Here is a 5,860-nt window from a genome sequence, read left to right as displayed (position 1 = left end):
GGAAAAAGATTGTTGTGCAAAGGGAGGCCTTTGGAGTCCAGGTTGACCTTGATTATGGAAATTGGAAGGCCCTGCTTGGTTGCCCTGATTCCAAGAGAAATTTGGGTGATTTCTCCATCCTGGATTGTAGGTATTACTATATGGATTACTCTTGTATAAGGCATTAACACTATCATTAGAAGTGCCCCCAGAGGTGTTGGACCATTCTTCTATGAGATGTCCAGGGGACTTGCACCAAGCACAAATCTTAACCAAATTGACTAATGATGGCTCTCTAGGAACAATAGCCTCAATTCTCTTGATTAGGCTATCCAAATGGGCTTCCTTGGCTACTATCCCATCCACAAAATATCATTTTCCTCCTATGGTTCTTTCACTCTCTTGGGTTGATTCCCACTCACGGGTTTTGTCAGCTAAGTCAAGTAAGAATTCCCTTACCTTTCCTTCATCTGTAAAGGATGTGAATCCCTCAGTGCACATAGACTATCATTTTTTTAGTTGGGTAATCAATACCCTCATAAATTATTTGACATAAATACCATAGGTCTAAGCCATGGTGAGGGCATTCTTGGAGTAGATCCTTGAATCTCTCCATAAGTTTGGAAAATGACTCACTAGTCTTTTGCCTAAACTGAAGGATATCACTTCTAAGCTTATTGGTCATGTGAGTTGGGAAAAACTTCTTAAGGAAGACAACTGTGAACTATTCCCATGAGGTTATGGAATTTGTGGGTAACCCATACAACCACCTCTTAGCTTGGTCTTTCAATGCAAAAATGATAAACCTAATCTTAATAGCATCATCAGAAAGCTGTTGGATCTTAATTAGAACACATACCTCTTCAAATTCCCTTAGAAATAGGTATGCATCCTCAGAGGTCAACCCATGGAAGTGGGCAACATAGTGATGTATTGAGATTTGAGTTCAAAATTATTACCCTGGGCTTGTGGTAGAACTATGTAGGAAGGTTGGGCTGTTCTAGCAGGATAGAACCTATCTTTCAGAGATTTAGGTGAAGGGTTTTGTTGTTGGTCTCCCATATTAAAGGGTTTTAAAAAGAGCAAACGTATAGGGTCACTACTTGTTGGATCTCCTATTTCTAACCGATTCTTAGTATTATGTACCCACCTAACACTCATGCAACAGAAAACTACCCACAACTAGAGTAAGACAAGCACAAAATAATGGATAGAAAAACTTTTTTTTATGATTTTCTTTTATTTTTTTGATTTTTTTGATTTTTTTTTTTTTGATTTTTTTGGCTTTTTGGGAGCTTATCGACAGGGATCCGGGGTTGCTCAAGTCAATTCCTGAGGTACTACTACAGGGCAAAACCTATCTTTATCATACTGTGAGGTATGGCGACCTCCACCAATACAACTATTATTGCAAGTTGTTCCTCTCATGAATTCAATAAAAGAAAGGAAAAACAAAACAAAGCAAACAAAGCACTCCGATTTACCAAAAGAAAGTGAAAAATAACATGGAACTGTCTCCCCGGCAACGGCGTAAAAACACTTGTTTGCGATTTTAAATATAATCGCAAGCGTACAGATCAGTGTAGCTACGAGTCGAACACAGGGAGAGCAGCCACTTTTTTTTTACTTCTTTTAATAATGCGAAAGTGAACCGATTAATCGTTGTGATATAATTTTAATTACCATCCTAAACATATGTATCTAAAATAACGTCCTAACCATTCGTCATCTAAGAATTTAAAGACGCAAGCCACACAATTAAAATTAAATAAATAAATAATTGAAAATAAACAACCCATGGAATTTAAAAAAAAATAATAAAGAAAAAAATGCTGAAATAAAAATAAAGTAAAAGAAAGGGGAGAAAGCTAGAAAGAGACTCACAAGTAGGTTTCTCTACTTAGCCCGAGGGATGCATCATAATATGAGCTTCCCTACTTGACCAGAGAGTCACTTTTACAAGGGTTACTCTACTTGGCTTTAGGGAAAGGGAGACAATTAAAATAAACGTAATAAATTGATGGTTCTATGGCTAGGAGGGGCAAAACCAACACATACACTAGCCATAAACCTTGGGGGAAAAAGGATAGCAATAATGTAACGACTGAAATTAAAATCCTAAATTAAGAAAGAAAGGGTAGTCAGAAGAGGGAATGAGAGGGGGGAGAGAAGACTATTGAGGGAGCCTTCTTACTTGAACTTCAACCCTTGAACTGAAAACTTGATCGATTTGAGATACTACCAATACCAAAAACCAGATCTGGAATAAACCAAATCTGAAATTTCTAGTACTAGAGAAAACAAATCTAAAGAAAAAAAAATGGAACTTGAAAGACATGCTTCATAGCTTGTTCTTGTCACCTAGAACTAAGCCTAGAACTAGAACTTGAAAATTACAACTTCAATTGCTTAAACAATAAAAATAAAAAAAACTGAATAAAAAACAAAAGTGTTTGCATTAATTGAATAAAAAGAACTTACAAAAGTGTTTAAAGCACAAACCTAGAACTAGAGCTAGAGAAAGAGAAAACTAGTGAAAGAGATAGAGCAACTAAAAAAAGAAAAAAACCTAGAAGAAGAATGAAGTGTCTCCCCTCCTCTCTTACATGAGTTGTATTTATAGGGAATGGGGAGGTAGGGTAACAAATTTTTCTTTCCTAAAAGGGAGAAACCCACAATTGGTAGTGAGATCTTTTGAGACCAAAAGTGCTAAGGTGGAGGCGAGAGAAGAGAGAAATAAACTTGGAGAAATTTCCTATAATTTTTTTTTTTTTGCTTATTTCTTTCCTTTTTTTTATTTATTTTTCTTCCTTTTCTCCCTCCAAGGGACGATTTTCCTTCTTACTTTGTGTGATTTGGACAATCTTTTGGTGATGATGTGGAGGAGAGAGAAGATTTGGACAAGATTTATTTCTCCCTTTTTTTTCTTTCCTTCTTGCGTAAGAACCCCTTCCATGATTTTTCGTGCTTTTAATTTGATGTGAAAATCCCCTCCATGCCCTTAGTGCTTTAAGTGAGTGAAAAGTAGGAAATCTTTAACAAAATTCTCCAAAAAAAGACAACCATGAGATTCGAACTTGAGACCTCCTAGTGAGCAAGGGAATTTTGCACACCATAGCTCACCAACTACACTAGGTAGTTGTTGGAGAGATATGACACCCGATAATGCTTAAAGCCTTTAAAATACAAAACCTGCAAAAAGAGAATAAAACCCAAGGTAGCTCCATTCTAAATATACAAAATGCGTGTTTTATTACCCTAGATTTCACACATAATTGTGCTCATCACTTTTCCTACCCAAATATATCACTCAAAAAAGCAAAGCATTGAAGAGTTTCGAAGACCCGAAGAACAGTTTCGAAGGCCCGAAGAATACTTCGAAGCTTATGAAGATCTCTCTGAAAACTTAAAAAACCTTAAAGGGGGAAAGGGGAGGAGAGAGGGCAAAGCTTCTCTACTATGGGTTGCTCACTAAGAGACTTGGGCTGTTGTTGTGTCCAAAACCGAAGGAAGGGGGGTATTTATAGAATTTTTGGACCAATAGGGAGGACAAAAAATTTCCTAACCAATGGTAGTAAAAAGTAATTTTTCTAAACTAATGGAGTGAAAGTAAAAAATTTTGGACCAATAGGGTGGAGGGTAGTTTTTCATAGTCAATGGGGTAAAAGGTAATTTTTTGGACCAATTATGGGAAAAGATTCTTTTTTGGACCAATGGGAGGCTACGGTGTAGGGTACACTAGCGGGTCAGTGTAGGGTACATAGGTGGGTGAAGAGGGAATTCCTTCTCTGATCCGGTCACCAGAAGAGGGATTTTGATCACAAATGTGAGTGTCGGAGGTTTTGACAGGGGTGCAGAAGGCTCAATAGGGGTGCTGGTGGTCCAACAGGGATGCTGGAACTCCAGTAGGGGCACTGGAGCTCCGACAGTGGTGCTGGGGCTCCAACAGTGGTGTGGGGGCTTTGGTCGGGGTGTGGGGGCTCTGACATGGGTGCTGGAACTTGGTCAAGTACACGTGGGACTTGGTCGGGTATGCACAGGGTTTGGTCAGGTACATGCAGGGCTTCGCCAAATGCACACGGGGCTTGGTCGGGTGCATCCGGGCTTGGCAGTGTGCAAGTGGGGCTTGGTTGGGTGCACGTGGGGCTTGGTCGTGTGCACACGGGACTTATTTGGGTGCTTGGCCATGTGCACTCAGGGCTTAGTTGTGTGCATAGGGGGCTTGGTTGGGCGTACGTGGGGCATGCATGGGTGGGGTTTAACAAGACATGGGGGCTCGTATGATTGGGGTTTGGGCACTCAAGCCAAGGCATGAGTGCTTGCATGGGCGGGGTTTGGGCACTCAAGGTGCGACTTCCTAGAATATTGTGGGAGATCTGATGGTCCGATTTTGACGTACCATATATCGTTGGAATTGTAATTCTGAATACTGTGTATGTGCAGTCACTTTGACCAGATTTCTTCATATATAAAAATGTCATAATTGAACCCATCATTTCTCTCGCGTGGGTTTTATGGGAATTTTGGGTGAGTATGAAATGCTCCTGGGAATAGTTACCGCAGTCAGTTATCATCTCTGTTGATCGGAGGAGAAAGGTCATATCCAAGATCCATATGTCATCATAGTCGGGGGAGGGTGACAAAATTTGGTATCTATAGAATGCCCCTCTTTGGTCGAGGCCTATGCCAACAGCCAAAGGGTAGAAAAAAGAATAACCACATTTTGTCACTCGAAGCATGTACTGTCATCATCTTGCTCATCAATGGTAGAGTTGAAAATGCAACAAGTAATATCTCTTAACTACTTTGAAGTTTAGGACTTACCTGGACTACCAATTATAGGAAAAAAATTCATTGCTCCTCCAATCCTGCAAAATATGTTAGTACTTTGATCTTTGGATTTTCCTTAGCCTGGCTTTACATATGCTAGTATGGGAAATTTGGTCTCCAGGCTAGATCTTTCGAGCCAATCTGGAGTATTTGGGACCATCGGCTACAAAAAAGGAATTCGCTGCTCTTCCAATCTTACAATAGGCAAAAATATTTTGTTCTTGGATTTTCCTTAGCTGAGCTTCACATGTGCCAGTTCAAGGAATTTAGTCTCCAGGTTGGGTCTTTCGAGCTAATCTGACTATCTGGGACCAAAGGTTACAAGAGAGAAATTCACTGCTCTTTCAATCTTACAACAGGCAAAAAACATTTGATTCTTGGATTTTCCTTAGCTAGGCTTCACATGTGCCAGTTTAGGAAATTGGTCTCCAAGCTGGGTCTTTTGAGTCAATCTAGACTATCTAGGACCATCAGTTACAGGAAAGAAATTTGCTACTCTTCCAATCTTGCAACAATTAAAACATTTGATTCTTAGATTTTCCTTAGCTGGGCTTCACATGTGCCAGTTCAGGGAATTTGGTCTATGAGATTGGGTCACTCGGAGCGGATTCAAAGGGATTGGGCCTCCTGGGGCTGAGTTAATGAGATTGGCCCACCTGGGGCCAGGTCAATGAGATTGGGCCTCCCTGGGCCAGTCAATGAAATTAGGCCACCTGGGGCCAGGTTAATAAAATTGGGCCACCTGGGTCCAGGTTAATAAAATTGGGCCACCTGGGGCCAGGTCAATGAAATTGGGCCACTGGATTTAAGCCCTTGATTCTTAAAAATTTGGCTTTTGATCTTGAACTTTTGATTCTGACTTTTGATTTGGAATCTTTGAACTTTGAATTTTTTACCATTGATTCGGAATCTCTGAATCTTGGCTTAGACTTCACCTTCTACCAATTTTACCTCCACTTTCATGTGTTTTTTTATCTACTAAGTAGATTTCACTTTCCCATTTGCATGTGAATTTATCTACCACAAGGAATTACTTTGAATTTTGTTTTTA

General features: G+C 39.8%; 1 non-coding gene across 1 annotated transcript; it reads left to right on the top strand.

Annotated features, from left to right (window-relative positions):
* The first annotated feature begins 548 nt into the window (after positions 1-548).
* Positions 549-655, top strand: LOC122080414. The gene has a single exon (XR_006140710.1). It is a non-coding gene; the product is annotated as a small nucleolar RNA R71 (small nucleolar RNA).
* Positions 656-5,860: the final 5,205 nt, after the last annotated feature.

Source organism: Macadamia integrifolia, chromosome 5, assembly GCF_013358625.1.
Source record: "Macadamia integrifolia cultivar HAES 741 chromosome 5, SCU_Mint_v3, whole genome shotgun sequence".
Lineage (NCBI taxonomy): Eukaryota > Viridiplantae > Streptophyta > Magnoliopsida > Proteales > Proteaceae > Macadamia > Macadamia integrifolia.
This window is presented reverse-complemented; position numbering and strand designations above follow the sequence as displayed.